We start from the raw sequence: 19911 nt of genomic DNA, 5'->3' as shown, positions 1-19911 counted from the left end.
TCCACAAATCTGGCCTTTATGGAAGAGTGGCAAGAAGAAAGCAATTGTTGAAAGAAAGCCATAAAAAGTCCCATTTGCAGTTTGCGAGAAGCCATATGGGGGACACAGCAAGCATGTGGAAGATGGTGCTTTGGTCAGATGAGACTAAAATTAAATTCTTTGCCCTAAAAGCAAAACCCTATGTGTGGCAGAAAACGAACACTGCACATCACCCTTAACACTCCATCCCCACCGTGACACATGGTGGTGGCAGCATCATGTTGTGGGGATGCTTTTCTTCAGCAGGCACAGCGAAGCTGGTCAGAGTTGATGGAAGATGGATGGAGCCAAATACAGGGCAATCTTAGAAGAAAAGCTGTTAAGCCTGGTACACATTATTATTTTATTTTTTTTGCAACCCACAAAAACTGTCCGCTCAGGTCAGGGCCACTGTACTAACCAACTAACCATGCAAGGTTAGTACAGTGATTTCCTAGTCTGAGCTGTTCCCCCTGCCAGAACACTCCGATCAGCACTCTCTGCCATTGGCTGAGAGCGCCAATCAGGAGTTGGTCGAAATACTGGTTTTCCAGCATGCACGTCTGGTAGAAGCCGGCCTAAACTTCTGCTTCTGTCGGACAGACCGACAAACACGGGCCGAATGTTGGCCATTTATTTTAGAGTCCGCAAAAGATTTGAGACTGGGGTGGAGGTTCACCTTCCAGCAGGACAACGACCCTAAACATACAGCCAGAGCTACAATGGAATGATTTAGATCAAAGCATATTCATGTGTTAGAATGGCCCAGTCAAAGTCCAGACCTAAATCAAATTGGGAATCTGTGGCAAGACTTGAAAATTGTTGTTCATAGACGCTTTCTATCCATTCTGACAGAGCTTGAGCTATTTTGCAAAGAAGAATGGGCAAAAATGTCACCCTCTAGATGTGCAAAGCTGGTAGAGTCATATCCAAAAAGACTTGCAGCTGTAACTGCAGTGAAAGGTGGTTCTGCAAAGTATTGACTCAGGGGGGACTGAATACAAATGCATGCCACACTTTTCAGATATTTGTAAGAAATTTTTAAAACTATTTATCTCTTTCCTTCCACTTCACAATTATGTACCACTTTGTGTTGGTGTATCACATAAAATCCCAATAAAATACATTTACATTTTTGGTTGGAACATGACAAAATGTGGAAAAGTTCAAGGGGTATGAATACTTTTTCAAAGCACTGTAGGCGTTTGCAAGCAAAAGTGATGCATGGTGACATTTCTTTGCAGATTTGTGTTGTGTTTCTGCACATGGAGTTGGCGATTTTATCAAAATTGGTGGTCTCTTCTATGTTGAAAAGTGCACGCAGATAATTATTTATCATGTAGTCCCATCAGGGAGAAATTTGATGAGTTCCAAGTTTATTCTGGCGCATTACAATGGCTCTCAAGTTACAGCCAAACCCATAAAGAACTATCTTTAGTGAAATGAAGAAACAACAAGTCCAGGAATAGAATATATGGCCCCCCACAGAGCCCTGATCTCAATATCATTGATTCTGTCTGGGATTAACAAGAGACAGAAGCAACTGGAACAGCCTAAAGTCACAGAAATATGATTTGTTTTCCTAGTTGTTTGGAACAACATACCTGCCAAGGTTAGGGTTTTTCTGCTTATGCACTTTTAAGTAAGGAAAGCATTAGGGATGCACCGAAATGAAATTCTTGGCCGAAGCCGAAGCCGAATAATAATGAAATGCTTGGCCGAATACCGAACGCGGTGTTTCGCATTTTTTCCATTTATTTTGCCAATTTTTAGGGGGCATGCTGATGGGCACATTTTATGTTAGGGGGCACACTGATGGGCACATTTTATGTTAGGGGGCACTCTGATGGGCAAAACAAAACATTTAAATCAGCGTTGCTCTTAACATAAAATATGGCCATTAGCGTGCCCCTTAAAATAAAATATGCCCATCAGAGTGCCCCTTAACATAAAATATGCTCATCAGAGTGCCCCTTAACATAAAATATGCTCATCAGCATGTCCCTTAGCATAAAATAAGGGGCACGCTGATGGCCACATTTTATGTCAAGGGAGCACTCTGTTGGGCCCCTTTTATTTTCTTTTTTTTTTTTTTAAGGGGCACTTTATAGGGCACTCTAATATAATGAGCATGGCAAGTGGCAACAAAATATGGCAGTCTGCACACGAATGCTTGTGCAGCTGCCAGCTACCGTATTCTCCCCCAAATGTGCTCAGCTCCACATCACATACCTGAACTGCAGCCAGAGCCAAAAGCCGCGAACAGGGGGGCGGGGCGTGGACCTAGTGTGAAGGAGCCGCAGTCAGGAGCAGGGGGCGGGACGCGCGCGTGACGTCACACCCCCTACTCGCGGCCGGACAGGACACCGGCTGCGTGTGAGAAGGGAGCCGCGAGCCGCAATGAGGAAGGTGAGCGGTCAGGGCGGAAGCTGACATTGTTCGGCTCAAAATTATTCGGCCTTTTGACTTATTCGGCCGAACGCCGAAAGTGCTATTTTCTCTATTTTCGGCCGAATAATGTTCGGCCGCCGAATATTCGGTGCATCCCTAGAAAGCATCCTTACTTTTAAAACAATTTTTACAAGTGCCTTAAATAGGGTTCTAAAGCCTTAGGCCCCTTTCACACATGCGGACTGTTCAGATCCGCCTGTCAGTTTTTCAGGCGGATTTGAACGGATGCCCCATGCATCTCTATGGGGCGGCGGATGTCAGAGGAGACATGTCCGCTGACATCTGATCCTGTCCTTCAAATCCAGACGGATGGAAACCCTATTTTCCATCCGTCCAGTGGATAGGATCGGATGGGATCGGATGAGAACGGACAGGCGGTCGGTCCGTTCTCATCTGATTCCCCCATAGAGGACAGCAGGGATTTGACATGCTCTGTGTGCGGAGACGGAGCTGTCATCCGCCTGCTCAGCGGAGATCAGCGAATCAATCCCCGCTGAGAAAAACGGAGTCCGCCAACGAAGCGGACAGGTGTGAAAGGGGCCTTAAAGAAATATTAAAGCCTTTTTTTTTTTTTTGTTAAACTAAAACAACATGTTATACTTCCCTGCTCTGTGCTGTGGTTTTGCACAGAGCAGCCTGGATCCTCCTCTTCTGGGGTCCCACGCTGATGCTTCTGGTTCCTCCCTCCTGCCAGGTGCCCCCATAGCAAGCAGCTTGCACTTAGGGCACCCAAGCAGGCGCGCTTCTCGACCCGTGGCTCTGTGTCTATTTACACACGGAGCCATGGTTTGGCCCCGCACCCTCCATCTCCGGATTGGTTAACTGGCTGTGATTGACCAATGGCTTCCACTGTTGCCAAAAGCCAATCAGGAGTGTGAGTCCCCGAAGAGGCAAGGCTCTCGTGGATATCGCTGGATCGAGAAGGGGTTCAGGTAAGTATTAAGGGGGGGGCTGCTACACACAGGTTTTTTAGGTAGGTAGTTAAAGAACCTTGTGCCTTTACAACCACTTTAAGGTTTTTTTTACCATAATGCATTTTATGTATTAACCACTTGCCGACTGCCTAACGCCGATCTACGTCGGCAGTCAGCCCCTCACAGGCAAAGTGACGTAGGGCTACGTCACTAGCTTGTGAGGGTCTAGGGAGCGAGCGCGCGCCCCCGGAGGCGCACTCCCGCGTGGTCACGGACCCCCCCGCGCGTGTGACCAGTGGACCCGATGTCCGCCGGTCACTCGGCGATCGGCGGGGGAGAGGGAGAAAGTCAGACGGCTTATGTAAACAAGCTGCCTGTCATTCTCCCCGGTGTATGAAGGCTGATCATACGGTTCTACTATGTAGAACCGTCGATCACTCTCATACATCTGAAGCCACAGCCAATCACAGTAGAAAGCACGCCCCTAGGGACACACACAGCCCCTCCCTCTCTAATAAAGTTAACCCCTTCACTACCAGTGTATTTTTACAGTAACAGTGCATATGTATAGCACTGATTACTGTAGAAATGTCACTGGTAACCCCAAAAGTGTCAAAAATGTCAGTCAAGGGTCCGATCTGTCCGCCGCAATGTCGCAGTACCGCAAAAAAAAAAAAAAAAAAAAAAAAAAATCGCAGATCGCCGCCATTACGCGTTAAAAAAAAAAAACAACAAAAATGACAAAAATCTTTCCCTTTGTTAGTGAACGCGATAACTTTTGCGCAAACCAATCAAAATACGCTTTTTGCGATTTTTTTTACCAAACATAGGTAGCATAAAACAAATTGGCCGAAAAGGTTAAAAAATTTAGATTTTTACATTTTTTGGGGGGGAATTTCATATAAAAAAATATTGCTATTTTTGCAAAATTGACGCTCTTTTTTTGTTTATAGCCCGTGATCAAAAAATCGCACAGGTGATCAAATATCACCAAAAGAAAGCTCTGTTTGTGGAAAAAAAAAGGACGCCAAATTTGTTTAGGTACAGTGTCGCACGACCGCGCAATTGTCCGTTAAATTCACGCAGTGCCGAATCGCAAAATACCCCCTGGTCAGGCTTAAGTGGTTAAGATAAAAAGACTTCTGTTGCAAAAGATCCTCCCCAGAGCCCCCCCCCCCCTATACTTGGCTGAGCCCAATCTCAATCCAGTGATGTGCACAAAAGCAGTAGCTCTCCTGGTTCTGTACCTCCTCACTAGGCAGATTGGCAACAGGAACATTGGTTTCTGCTCCTGTAAATCAAACTATGACGAGGGAGCAAAGGGCACGGCCGAGCCCCTCTGTCTGTGTCAATAGAGACAGGCTGGGTAGCTCAGGAGCGAGTCCACATGAGTGCCTCCATAGAAAGCAGCATTCTATGGGGGCACATGGCGGGGGAGAGGGAGGAGCCAGGAGCACCAGCGGGGGATTGAGATCAGGGCTGCTCTCTGCAAAACCATTGCACAGAGCAGGTAAATATAACATGTTTCTTTTTTTATTCAGGATTAAAGCTTTAATATTACTTTAAACTTTTAATGTTGTTTCTTGGAATTAAGATGAAGAGGCAAGTCCACAGTTAAGCTTTAACAAAGCTCATGCATAGTATAATATGAAAAGTGAAATCTGCTCTGTTTGTGGGTTTTAGAAATAAGGACACAATGGTATGACCAGAAATTACTCTCAGAAGGTAATGATAGATATATATATATATATATATTAGAGCTGCACGATTAATCGTATGAAAATCGCGATCTCGATTCACCCCTCCTGACGATCTGAACCCGACATATGCTCGATTCTTTGCATAGCTGCAGAGAGAACAGCTGTGGAAAAAAAAAAAAAAAAAAAGCCTCCCGCAAACAAACGCCTATCAACATTAGGCTGCATTCACACTTGAGCGTAGCGGTTTTTACTGCGATTTTACCGCGATTTTTTCAGGCGTTTTTCATTGACATCTATCAAAAACGCTGGTAATCAGCCCAAAAAGAAGCTCATGTACTTTTTTCAGCTACAGGCGTTTTGCAAAACGCTCAGATGTGAACAGGGGCCATTTAAATGAATGGGGTTTTACTTGTTGGGCGTTTTGGAAGCGTTTCTTTTGAACGTTTTTGGAGCTGAAAACACCCAGGTGTGAATGGAGCCTTAGTCTCCCAGTAACTATAAACAAAATGATTACATTGTATCTTTTCCTTCCCTCTGCCAGGGAGAAAGGAAGTTTAACCTCTTAAAGACTAGACCTTTTTCTGACACTTGTTGCCTGCAAGTTAAAATCATTTTTTTTTGCTAGAAAAGTACTTAGAACCCCCAAACATTTTATATATTTTTTTAGCAGAGACCCTACAGAATAAAATGGCGATTGTTGTAATATTTTATGTCACACTGTATTTGCGCAGCAGTCTTTCAAACGCAATTAATAGACTTTAATGAATAAAAAAAAAAAAAACGTAATAGTAAAGTTATCCCAATTTTTTTTTGTTACACAGAGAATCGTGAGAGAATCGTGATCTTTATTACAAGCTAAAAAATCGTGATTCTCATTTTGGCCAGAATCGTGCAGCTCTAATATATATATTTTTGACATCAAGTTCCTTGAGATTTTCCAGTTTGATTTTTTGCTATGTCATACCCCGTATATCTATTTCCTACGACACGTTTTATTGATGTCACCAATACCCTCGAGTCCTGGAAGGACAGGTTGTTGTGTGCGCCGACACATAAATTTAGGCATTTTTTTACATCTACACTGTAAGTGCAATCTATTTTTATCTGAATAATAACATTTTACAAGATTACACTATATGGAGCTTTCTGTATTTTGGGTAACATCCATGACACTGTGCAGAGGAGTGTGGTGAGTCGAGTTTGAAGACCCTCGTTGATGCTCCAAAAGGCCCTGGCTGGGGATGGAGCCACAAGCATTTATGACCTTTTGTAATGAGAGGTCCATATAATTTGGTAAGGGAGTTTTTCAATCACTTGTACACACGCAAAATCCCTCTCCAATGTGGTGGATGGTAGTGATACTTATCTGGATTATTATACTACATTTGTGGACTTTTTATGTTAGTGACACCCATTTGGATTATCACAATACACTTGTAGACTTTTTCATGTTGATTAGTTTAGCGCAACTTAAAGAGGTTGTAAACCTCAAAAAAAAACAAAAACAAATGTAAGAATAAAAACCTGAAAGACAAAGGCATAATGAGCTAGTATGCATCGCATACTAGCTCATTATGAAATGCTTTCCTTAGACCAAAGCCCCCTCAGCAGCGCCCGCACACCGCTGACACCACCGACTTGTTAACCCGTCTTCCTTCCGGATTCACGTACTCGGGCCATCTAAATGGCTCGAGCCACGATGATGTCACTCCTGTGCATGAGCACGGGAGCCACCGTGCACCGCACAGGGCTCTGAAGGAAAGGCAGGGGGCGGCTGTTCCTTCAGAGTGCATGCACCAGTGATGTCACTGGCTGCATACAAAGTAAATATCTCTCTAAACGGTGCATGTTTAGGAGATATTTCCAGTACCTATAGATAATGGAAAATTGTTACCAATACTTACCGTAATTTTCCTTTCCTGGCTCTGCGTCATGCCATCATACTACGGGTCAACTCCGCCCCTCTGACCCCCATAGGACATCCCTGAAATAGCATAAAAGGCAGGCAGTACCTGGTGGAGGTGTTCTGTATGAGCTTGTGACGGACCAGGGAGGGTTTTGTGCTGGCATGACGCAGAGCCAGGAAAGGAAAATTACGGTAAGGATTGGTAACAATTTTCCATTTTCCTGGCTCTGCGTCATGCCATCATACTACGGGACTTAACTAGCCAAAACACAGGGTGGGAAGAATCAATTACAAACACCAGGTACTGCTGAAAGAAACTAATTGTAATATCTTGATACAGCAGAAGACACTACTGAAGCTCCCATCTGAGCCTACTGGGATGACATCACATCCAGCTTAGTGTTTTATGCAGGTATTAGATCTCCAACCTGCTGCCTTACAGACCACGTCTGCCGATACTTTGGACCAAGCTGCCCAGGAGGATGACACCGCTCTTATGGAAGGTGTTCGGATCTCCTGAGGAGGGGGGAGGCCTTCCAGGGAGTAAGCTGTTTGGATTGCTTTAACTATCCCTGTCGAGAGGACTCTTGGAGGGCCCGGCATACCCATCCTGGGACCCTTTGGGAATACAAAAAAAGAGCATCTGTTTTTCGGAACGAGACCGTTCTGGGCAGCTATGTCTGTGGGAGAGACTTCATATCCAGATCATACCATCTAGGCTCCTCCAAGTCTGAGGAGAAGGTGAAAAGGCCGGGAGAACAGATTCCCAAGTAAAATTAAATTCAGACGAGACTTTAGGAAAGGAGTTCGGAGAAGGTTGTAACGCTACACTGTCCTGAAGGAAGGTGCAGAACGGCTCTTTGTAGGAGAAGGCTGCAGTGTCTGAGCCTCCTCTGACTGAGACCAAAACTGTCAAGAAAACCATGTTTAATGTCAGGTACCATAAAGGACTGTCCGAATCTGGGGAAAAAAGGGGGCTTTTTAGCAACCCCATTAATACGAACAGTAAATCCCATTTTGGAAAGAAAAGGACGAATAGGCGGGTATATCTTGATTGCCGCGCGGAGGAATCCAACTACTAGAGACTCCTTTGACCATGAGGTATTGGTAAGAGCCAAAAGTGCTGAAATTTGTACTTTAAGCATGTTGAAGCTTAGTCCAGAGTCGAGGCCGTACTGCAGAAAATCCAATATATTCGCCACTGAGGGTAAACGGAAACAAAATCCCTGTTGGACTGAGAAATCCTCAAACCTCTGCCACACTCTATAATAAGTGGCCTTTAGCAGATTCTTTCCTGGATGACAGAATGGTGGACATTACTGAGTCAGAGAGATTTAGATTCTGGAGCTTGCTCCTCTCAAATTCCATGCAGTCAAGGCCAGACAGGCCGAGTTGGGGTGAGTGTGGCCATTGCAGATGAGAAGGTCCCTGACCTGAGGGAGCCTTATTGGAGGACACACCGCCAGACGACAAAGAAGGGGAAACCATGGCCTCCTCGGCCCGAATAGAGCTATCCCAATAGTGGGTACTCCCTCATCCATGATCTTCACCAATGATTTGAGGATTAGAGTAATTGGTGGAAATAGGTAGACCTGCTTGAAGCCCCACTTCTGATAGAGAGCATCCTGGGCCAGAGCTTGTGGGCAGAAGAAGTGGGAAAAAAACTTGACAGTTGAAATGTGTCGCCATTAAGTCCATCTCGGGAACCCCCATTGCTCGACAAATATTTTGGATTTTGCATCCATCCTGTGTAGTTGGCGAAGTTCCTGCTCAACTGGTCTGCTAGGGTATTCTGAGGGTCCGGGAGACACAATGCTGAACAGTCCAACAAATGGGCTTCGGCCAAGAAGATCTCCGCAGTTACCTGGAGAAGTTGCAGACTTCCTGTCCCCCCCTTGTTTCACAATGTACGATACTGCCGTTGTATTGTCCATGAGAAGTCTGACTCTCCTGCATTGGATTACGGGCAAAAACGTCTTCAGCGCCTCCCTGGCCGCTGTTAGTTCTAGAAGATTCGAGGAACATGGCAAACTCTGGTCCCACACTCCCTGCACTTTCAGTTGTAGGCTATGTGCCCCCCAACTCTGGAGACTGGCATCCGCAGTAATCGTGATCCAGTCTCCAGGGCTGACGGGCCCGCCCAGGGAGAGGTTGCTCCTCTTGGTCCACCACAGAAGGTTGTTGGAAACTAAGCAAGGAACCTGGAACCTCTGGCTGAGAGAACCGCGGCGCCACAGGCTTAGAAGGCAGAACTGAAACCTTCTCCTGTGCCACCGTGCCCAAGGCACTTCCCGGGATACAGGCTATTAGGAGACCTAAAAAACTCATGCATCGACGAACCGTGATTTACTTTAAGGACCTAATCCCCTTGGTCCCCGCACAGACTCGATCAATCTTCTCTCTTCACAAGAAAATCTTGTATTCGACTGTACTGAAACCCCCTGCCCAGGTAGGTTAGGCATTGGACGGAACAAGTTGGCTCTTCTGCACATTCATCATCCACCCAAATTCTGATTGGGTCTGCAAGACTTGATCCCGGTGGTCTATGAGAAAATCCCTGGAGTGAGCCAACACCAGGATATAGTCCACATAATGCTCAGGATCCCAGGCCCCAGAAAGATGGGCATGACCTTAACTAGCACTGAATAGCTATCTAGGAGTAAGTAAACTGAATTCAATTCTACTAAAACTTGACAAGATGAAAGCTCTCGAGAGTCCTGCAGGCTAAGGCGTTAACTAGCAGCAGTGCTCCTACGTCGCTCTAAGCAGGATATCACTGAGGAAACGAACGCCCCAAGGATAGATAGTACCTCCAGAAGGGTTCTGGGGCGGGGGCCGTGACCAAAAACATACCCGGACCCAGAAGGATGTACATGACCTTTGCTTGCAATGAACAGCGATCCAGGACTTAAGTAGACTGGATTTGAATCTACTAAAAATTGACAAGATACTCCAAGATCTAGAGGGTCCTGCAGGCAAAAACGTTACTTAGCAGCAGCACCCCTACTTCGCTATCCGCAAAATGTCACTTGAGGAAATAAATGCCATAAAGATTGATAGTACCCTCAAGAGGGTTCTGGGGACAATGCCAACCAAAAAACATACCATGACCTAGGTCAAGTCATTGTCTGCTAGAAAAAAAAAGTGTGTGGCGAACCCAGACTATAGGAATCTATAGACTAGCGTTTGCGAAGTCCAGAAAAGGGCACCAGCCCTTCCTTACCACCAGAATAATGGTTTTCCAGGATTCTGTCATAAAGACAGGAACCTTCATAAATTACTGCATGTGCTTAGCACTAAGAATCATCCAAAGGCCATCTGACATTTGTGACCCAAGAGAGGGAATGAATATTCATGCTCCACCTCTGTGTCCGCATCGAAAGAATGCCCTGAGCCAAAAATCACTCCTTAAAACTGTTGACAGATTGGTGGAGCATGGGAGCTATGGTAAGGAAGCAGGAAACTGCTGCAGAGATGAGAACATTAGCGATCATTGATCCTCAAACATTTAAAAATGTCTTCCAGGGTATGGGAGGTAATGCAAACATTGTACACTGCTTTCTTTTTAAAACCTGCATCTGACCATAGCTCTAGAGCAGTGATAGCGAACCTCGGCACCCCAGAACCACACCTCCCACAATGCCCAAATATAACTCAGAGTGTATGAGCATCACGGGAAATGCAGCCCCAAAACCTCCGGGGAGCCAAGGCTTCTGAAACCACAAGCCCCCTGTTGCCTCTGCTTTGAGGAAGCATACCTATGGCTGTTAAGACTCTGCAAAGCCTCAGAAAGCAGAACATGCAAGGGCCCCCATGGACTTAGAGTGGTGAACTGTCCCCCACAGCACTGGGGCAGCTTGACTCAGAACCCTAGAGAAGCTAAGTGCACAATTATCAGTATTACTGCCCTCTGCTGGATAAGAGGTATATGCGCTGCTCTACAGAACCTAGTGTTCTCAGGTGGTCCCCCATTCATCCACTAACCAGGTCTAAACCCGCTTAGCTTCTGAGATCTAGCAGATACAGGGTGGTGTGGTGTGGTGTGGCCGTAGGCTTTCCCCACTAAGGCAACTCTGATGCTGTAGTCCTGGGCCATCCCCAAGAGCCAGGCAAACAAGCCTTTACATGAACTGAGAAAACTTTACACAAGCTTCCCAACCAGAGCCCTTTCTCCTCCACATGGAGAACCTTATCTGCTCTAAGCAATAAGGACTAATAGGATAGCCACAGGCTGCACAAAGTGCCAGCTTATGCTGTTGTCTGTCGCCCACAAACAGAAGTAACCTTGTTTTTGTCTCTGCAGCAGGTAGCAACAGTATTGTAAAGCAGCGCAAGCTATATGCAAACACTTGGGAATGGTAACTGCATCCAGTGTTCACAGTAACTTTGTGGCTACAAATAGTGGACAGGAGAACCTCCGACTACCCCATTAAGGCATAGACACATTCTCCTTCCTGGCAACGTATCCTCCCAGCACCTCATTGTGCTAAGCATGAGAGGAAGATCCTTGGACTACCGCTTTAAGGTATAGCTGACATATCCTCCAAATTAGTGATAAGATGATGTGAAGCATTTGCCAAGTGACGGCATTCACAGCCGTGTCAATATTTCAGTATGTGATCTCCTGGGGAATAAAAATCAAAGTTGCAGGGTGCTTAGTTCACATTCATCCCCACTACACCGTGGCTCCACACTCGATCAGGTCCATTCAGAGTGACCAACTGACAAAAATTTATTCCGTCCTGGCCACATACATTGCTCTCTCTTTTTCTTTTTCAAAAAAAGATAAAGAAAAACAAAAAACGCATTCCTTCCCAAAAACATCTTCAGTGCTTTGAGGCTGGCGGCAGCTTTAGACAAAATACCCCAAGCTTTAACACAGGCAAAGTAGACCAGGATGTGCATGTACTCACAGTGAGAGCAGCAGAGACCCAGTTACACACAGTGTATTGGCCACAGAGGAAAAGGAAGCCAGCTGCACCTGCAGACTGTCTCCACTGATTAACCAAAAGCTCCAAGGTGATCAGAGGAAGCCTGGGCTGGCCCCCTTCCCCCACACTGGAGCATACAAAACCACCATCTCTAGTGAACTACAAGAGCCAGCAAGCATGTTTAAGGGGATAAAAATACAGCAAAAAAATTGCCAGCCAGCTTCATATCATCATGCATACTGTAACAACAGTGAGGAAAGAACCTCCACTGTAATACGGCATCTGTGTCAGTTTTGACTGTCAATTAATGGTATCAGTATGAAAATGCAGCAATTTATACTGCAATGTAACTTACCCCCAGCACCAAGGGGAACCCACCATCGAGGGAGATTTACAGCCCATAAGAGGGGGTCTTCTTACCCAGGAGAGAGGCTGAACCTGGGAAGGCCACAAGGAAGGATAACATATTTTTCAAGGTGTCCGGAGCGAGGACGAAAAAAAGAACACCTCCACCAGGTACTGCCTGCCTTTTATGCTATTTCAGGGATGTCCTATGGGGGTCAGAGGGGCGGAGTTGACCCGTAGTATGATGGCATGACGCAGAGCCAGGAAATGCCTTATTATAGGCTTACCTATGGGTACAAGTTACAGAGGAAGCTTTACTTCCCCTTTAAATAAGTATTTTTGCATTGGAACTATGCTGATATCTCATAGATACGTTTCTGCTTGCACTTTTTGTTTGTTTTTATTTACTATATATATATATATATATATATATATATATATATATATATATATATCACAGTTTTTCCTTTTTTTGCTTTAAGACTCGATTCACACTAGCGCGACTTGTCAGGTGACTTGTCAGCCTGACAAGTCGCGCTCCCTCGCAGTCCATTGACTGCTACAGGACCCGTTCTAATAGGAGCGACACAAGTCGCTCCGACTTAACGACTTAAAAAAAGGGTCCTGTACTACTTCGGGGCGACCTCGGAGCGACTTGCATAGACTTCCATTATGTGAAGTCCATGCAAGTCGCTCCGAAGTCGTGGTGCATGGGAATGCACAAGTCGCCCCCGAAGTAGTACAGAGTCGTGCCGCCCCAGTGTGAACCGAGCCTAACTGTTTTATTTCTGATAAAGTCAGCTACAACTCATTTACGCAAGCAAAACTATCAATACAGAAATAAATCAGCATGGAAGATCGAATGCCACACGGTACAAGTATACACAATGCTGAAACTAAAGGCCAGATAACTTCTACATGGGGTTATAACAAATTATTTACAATATGAAAAAAAAAAAAAAAAAAAACATTATCATAAATAAATAGTTTATTTCTTCAAATATATTATGGGACTCCTGTACAGTACACTGTATTTTACAGACATGCTTTAAGCAAAGGTGAAAGAGCCAAGGTCAAATCTGAGATTATCAGTTATTAATCAAAGCAAATGTATCCTCATTCTGTCTGTTAAAAGTCAATCTCTTAGTGACCTTCGGAGCTACAATAAATTAAGTAATCTCTTGCAAGATCAATGCATATGCCTTTAATAGATAGTATCTATTCAACAAAGACCGGTGCAGCAGTTAAACAAAAAACCCCAGGAGGCCTTGCAAAGGTCTGTGCTTTAAATACAGGGTTAAAATAAATTATTCATTGATCTCAGTTCAACATGGTATAAGCTACAGCACTACTTACCAAGGGAGATTTAACTCTTGTTCAAGTAAATTATTTCAAATGCTAAAAGGTTGTTAGTCGTACTGTAGAGGGGACAATTAACTTTAATAGTTGATTATGTGTAGAGTTCACCAAGGTCGGCTTCCCCGTTAAAGCCAAAAGAAGGCAAAAGACTGGCCTTTGCCAGTTCACTTGCATCTTTTAATCTCTGCAGTCTGCAGATCCTGACAGCTTCAACCAGTTACTGCCAGCATGCATCCACATGTCGATGTTTAGACAGTATCCAACCTCTGAAGGACAACCTGCTTTTCTCTACATGAAGCTTAATTGGCTAAGCAATAGATACCACCTGAGCTATTACTCAGATGCATTATACCTGAAGAAGCTGGTGAGTCAGCATCTCTAGAACAGCGAATGTGTAAAACGTTGACTTTTGCCAGCGTGCACAAAGAACTTTCATCCAATAAAAGCATAGGGTAGAAACAAAAAAAGAACACAATGACCCATACTGAACATAAATTAGGTACAATGACTGTTCCAACAACAATAAAATCATATTACTCTACAGTTTAACAAAAACAGCTGAGAATCAAATACAATTGCCAAGCCACCTAATTACAATAATTTAACAGAAAAATAATTTGTCTTCTGCACAAGAACATTTTATTGCCTGTTTTCACAGTGTCCAGTTTATAGGATGGTGCAAACTGCAATGTTTACATAATTATTTTCCCACTAATAACTGTGCCATCAGTTATGTAATCAAGTGCATTCAGACAATAGACTGGCAATAACTATCAAGTCACTGCCGTTGCAAAACCCGTATCTAATATTGCATGTCAACACTGCATCCGCAAGTAATGGCACTGCAGCTTTTGCATTTTATATAGCTCCGGTCTAATACTGCACTGGGCAATATTGAAGTTTAACTGCAGAAACAAAGGTCTTTATACTCCCACATTGACATTTTGAGTCCAGTAAAAACACACAGGGAAGTGCATACAAGTGTGACGGATCTGACAGCTGCGGAGATGAGTATATGTAAAATCAAAACTACAGTCAGAAACACATGCAGCTGCAAAACGAGAAACATTTCTGCACTGCCGGCTTCCCTCAGATCCGAGATGTTCTGCAGCAAGAAGCGGTTGTATAACAATGCTACATTAAAGATCATTAACATTAACGATCATTAAGCAGGTTTTCTTGCATAATGCATAAAGTGATAAAAAGATATTTAGTATATAACATTTAAATGACCTTATGAAAAGGGAAGCAAAGAAGACTGTCACAGAACCGTGGCTGTCCCCCATAGCAACCAATTCGTTTGCACTCTTCCACATAACAAAAGATGAAGCCTGGTTCTTATGCACCATTAACTATTTGTTGTCTGTAGAAAAACATCACTTTTCATCACCATTCAAAGCTTACTTCTTAAAGTAACTATGTGGCCAGACAATGTGGTTGTAAACCTCAGACATGAAATATGAACAAAGCATATCTCTCTATAGTGTGTCTCAATCCAGAGCATGAAGTGTCATTTCTTTCTGCTGCCTAGTTCTTTTGCTATCAGCATGGACAGGTTTTACTGACACCAAGAGAAAAAAGGTGACAGGGGAGGGAGCGCCAGCTGATTGACAGCCTCAGCTCTGTACCTGTGTGCTGTGTGAAGGGGGGGGGGCATGTCTCTTCCCTCCAATCAGCTCTTAGATCTCTCTTCACTGACCTCTGCAGAGTGTAATATCAGCTCCCCCTGCTTTGTGCTTCTGTGAAAAATATATTTTTCTCTGTGTTTCACAGAGATGTACAGGACAAATGTCAGCAGATAAACATGTACAACTTGCATAGGAGGATTTGTTTCATCTCTGTGTATCATCTGAGGCCAATCAATTCATTGGGTATATGTAAGGGTTTACAACCACTTTAAAATGGAGCTCCAAGCTCCTTCAGAAAAAAATAAAATTCAGCAGCTGCTGACTTTAATAGGACACTTATCAGTCCACGAATCCAGTGGTGACTTCATCGGAGATGATTTTTCAATCGGTTCTCGGTTGCTGCTGCCGCCATCTTGGCTAAGGAAAACGCCTTACAGCTTCACAGCCGGTTCCCTACTGTGCATGCTCGAAGGGCGCTGTGCTTTGTGAATGGCCCGATGGCAGGAGAAGGAGGAGGGGGGACATAACTTCCAGTTGAGTTTGCCGCGGTGAAGTCAGCTGGAAATGGGAGCGGGTACCTGTCAAAATCAGTACCTGCTCCCCCCAAAAGGTGCCAAATCTGGCAGCAGAGAAGGGGAGGAGGCAAACAAGCGGAGCTTCCCCTTTTTGGTGGAGCTCCGCTTTAAAGTGGTTGTAAACCCCCCCCTTGTGTATTTGTACCTATAGGTAAGCCTATAATGAGGCTTACCTATAGGTACTGTAAATATCTCCTAAACTTGCACTGTTTAGGAGATCTCTACTGTATACTGTGCCAATTATGTCATAGGTGCATGCGCTCTAAAGAACCTCCTATGCTGTTTCTTCAGCGCCCTGTGCCGTGACCGGCGGCTCCCACGCAGGAGTGACGTCATGGAGCTTCGGCCTGTAGCACAGCTTGAGTCCGTGGACCTGGAAGAAAGACGGGTGAAGATGTGTGCGGCCTCCAGCGGGAACGATGAGGGCTTTGTTTGGAAGTAACTGTCACATAATGAGCTAATATGCGATGCATACCAGCACGTTATGCCTTTACTTTTCAGGTAACAAAAAAGAAAAAAATAAATGATTTTACTTCCTCTTTAAGGTCTGTGCTGAAAAAAAAAAAAAAATATATATATATATATAAAAATATATATATAAAAATATATATATATATATATATATATATATATATATATATATATATATAAAAATGAAAAAAAAAATATATATATATATATATATATATATATATATATATATATATATAATGTTATTATATTTTAACTTATTTATATTTCTAAGTCAATCATTGTGGCATACTCTTGAAGCAGACCTCCACCTTTTGCCATCTCATCCTATTACCTCCTCTCTTTTTTTATTGGGACTGTTTTATAGCAGAAAGTATATATATATATATACATACATACATACATACATACATACACACACAAACACACATATATATATATATATGTATACAGTATATATATATATATATTTTTTTTTTTAAGAATTGTCACGTGTTTTTTGTTTATAGCGCAAATAATAAAAACGGCAGAGGTGATCAAATACCACTAAAAGAAAGCTCTATTTATGGGGGAAGAAAAAAGGACACACAGCGTCCTTACAAGGGTACAGCGTTGCACGACTGCGTAATTGTCAGTTAAAATCACGCAGTGCCGTATCGCAAAAAAAAAAAAATGGCCTGGTCATTAGGGGGCAAATCCTTCCGGTCCAGAAGTGGTTAAGGTCTGTGCTGCCTGAAACAAGTTGGGCTATCAGGTACCATACTTTAAAAAATATATATATATATATATATATGTATATACTGTATATATACATATCAGGTACCATACTTTAAAATATATATATATACCTGAAACAAGTTGGGCTATCGGGTATCATACTTTAATATATATATATATCTGTGCTGCCTGAAACAAGTTGGGCTATCAGGTACCATACTTTAAAATATAAATATATATATATAATATATATTTTTTTTTAACTTATGTGGATTTCTAAGTCAATCATTGTGGCATACTCTTAAAGCAGACCTCCACCTTTTGCCATGTCATCCTATTTCTTCCTCTCTCAAAATCATACACATTAAATGATCATTTATCCGGTTTTGAAGAATTTCCCCCAATCTTGCCTAGGCAAGAATATGGTTTCCCTTTGGATACCCATCTATTGCATCGCAGGTGGCGGCAGGTTATGCTACTGCTCATGTGGCGTGTCATCACGGGTGCTTTTCCTGCATGTGGCCCCCTGATGACGCTCTGCGGCACATACACATCATCAGGAAGTTGGCTGCAACAACCCAGAAAAAAACAGCCCCCCTGATGATGTCTCAAAAGGGAATGGTGGCGCGGGACCCTGCGCGCAGCAGCGGCGTGATGGAGTCTCAGGACACTGAAGGATTGCTGGGTATGTGAGTATGTTGTTTTTGTGAATCACTCAGCGTAAAAGAAAAGGGGGTGTGAAATGGGAAATTCTTCTTTAACAGATAACACTATTGTGCACAAGAGTCCTTGTTAAACAGCTGTTATTGAACAGGCTGAGAGTGTATTATTATGATTACACATTATTAAATCAATAATATTGAGCTTTACAAAAGGTACAAACAATGGGCATTTTCTCCTGTGTGACACATCAGGATCGCCATAGCCATACATCACCAAATAGGTCAGCAGAAATCGCCAACAAGTGTGGGTAAGGGATCAGCACCACACAAGCCGAGGACAGCTCCACACGTCTCCAGCAGCAGCTGGGTTAATGGAACAATGCCATCTGCAGAGGGCTCAGCACACAGCACTCAGCACTGCACATGTCCAATACAAACACTGGAGCTCAGCGCCTATAGCTATCAACGGCTCCTATGCATTGCAGTACTCCATGCTTATCACCTACTACACAACCCGTATAAGGGCGGGAAATGAACCTCTCCTATGCCCAGTAAATATCCCCTCCCCATTCATTGCTTACCTGACACACACGGTGGCCTCACCTGCTGCCTCACCACTGACCGCCCGCCCGCTCAGCGTCCTCGCGCCATCTACCCCGAGTCCCCCTCCCCTGAGCACGAGGCGAGCAGAGGGGCGGGGCCAGAGGCTGCAGCTCCGCGGGATCCTATAGAGATCAGTGTTTCCTGCCTGGACTGAGAGAGAAGCGCGCAGTCCGATACGATGCGGCTATTCAGGCGGGCTCGGGTGGCACAGTCACCCACCTTTTTATATGGAACTCATAGCAGCAAAACATCATGTGCAGCTTCAACATTGCCATGACAACAATTGCCTGCCTCTAATGTCGTTATACTTCATGTTTATCTACTTTTATCAACACTCGTGTATTTGCTAGCATTTTTATCAGGGATATTATCATTTTATTCAGAGGTTTTATTCATTTTTCATGATAAGTAGCAAGATAGAAGTAGGTAGACCTGTGACCAGGTCTGCTAAAACTAGGCTTCGTGCGCACTAGCGGTTTTTATAAGCGCAAAAAATACTAGAAAAAAAAAAATGCGGATAATATCGGCTTTTTGTAGAATTTTAGGAGCATTAGCATTTTATTCGGGTTTTGAGGTTCCATGCACACTAGCGTTTCTTTATAAGCTAAAAAAATGCTGATAATATCACTTATGTGCTGGCTGATTGTAGCGTTTTAGCAGCATTAGCATTTAATTCGTGTTTTGAGGTTTCTTTATAAGCTAAAAAAAAATGCGGATAATATCGCTTTTGTGCTGGCTTGTTGTAGCGTTTTAGGAGCATTAGCATTTATTCAGGTTTTGAGGCTCCTTGCACACTAGCGTTTCTTTCAAAGCTAAAAAAATGCAGATAATATCGCTTTTGTGCCGGCTTGTTGTAGTGTTTTAGGAGCATTAGCATTTAATTCGGGTTTTGAGGCTCCTGGCACACTAGCGTTTCTTTAAAAGCTAAAAAAAATGATGATAATATCGCTTTTGTGCCGGCTTGTTGTCGCGTTTTAGGAACATTAGCATTTATTCAGGTTTTGAGGCTCCTTGCACACTAGCGTTTCTTTCAAAGCTAAAAAAATGCGGATAATATCGCTTTTGTGCCGGCTTGTTGTAGCGTTTTAGGAGCATTAGCATTTAATTTGGGTTTTGAGGCTCCTTGCACACTAGCGTTTCTTTAAAAGCTAAAAAAAATGCGGATAATATCGCTTTTGTGCCGGCTTGTTGTAGTGTTTTAGGAGCATTAGCATTTAATTCGGGTTTTGAGGCTCCTGGCACACTAGCGTTTCTTTAAAAGCTAAAAAAAATGATGATAATATCGCTTTTGTGCCGGCTTGTTGTCGCGTTTTAGGAGCATTAGCATTTATTCAGGTTTTGAGGCTCCTTGCACACTAGCGTTTCTTTCAAAGCTAAAAAAATGCGGATAATATCGCTTTTGTGCCGGCTTTTTGTCGCGTTTTAGAAGCATTAGCATTTAATTCGGGTTTTGAGGCTCCTGGCACAATAGCGTTTCTTCAAAAGCTAAAAAAATGCAGATAATATCGCTTTTGTGCCGGCTTGTTGTAGCGTTTTAGGAGCATTAGCATTTAATTTGGGTTTTGAGGCTCCTGGCACAATAGCGTTTCTTTAAAAGCTAAAATAATGCGGATAATATCGCTTTTGTGCCG

The 19911-nt window shown here is 43.6% G+C and overlaps 1 protein-coding gene across 2 annotated transcripts in view; it reads right to left on the bottom strand.

The window, feature by feature from the left end:
* Positions 1–18388, bottom strand: part of RASL10B (RAS like family 10 member B) — a 239410-nt gene extending 221022 nt beyond the window's left edge. The window contains exon 1 of one of the 2 annotated variants that reach the window (XM_082246701.1): positions 18259–18388. The gene's annotated coding sequence lies outside the window, so the exon portion shown is untranslated. The remainder of the gene's footprint in view (positions 1–18258) is intronic. The other variant, XM_082246700.1, reaches the window with a different exon arrangement.
* Between the last annotated feature and the right edge of the window lie 1523 nt (positions 18389–19911).

Source organism: Pelophylax lessonae, assembly GCF_965119305.1.
Source record: "Pelophylax lessonae genome assembly, chromosome: 2".
NCBI classification, from domain to species: domain Eukaryota; kingdom Metazoa; phylum Chordata; class Amphibia; order Anura; family Ranidae; genus Pelophylax; species Pelophylax lessonae.
This window is presented reverse-complemented; position numbering and strand designations above follow the sequence as displayed.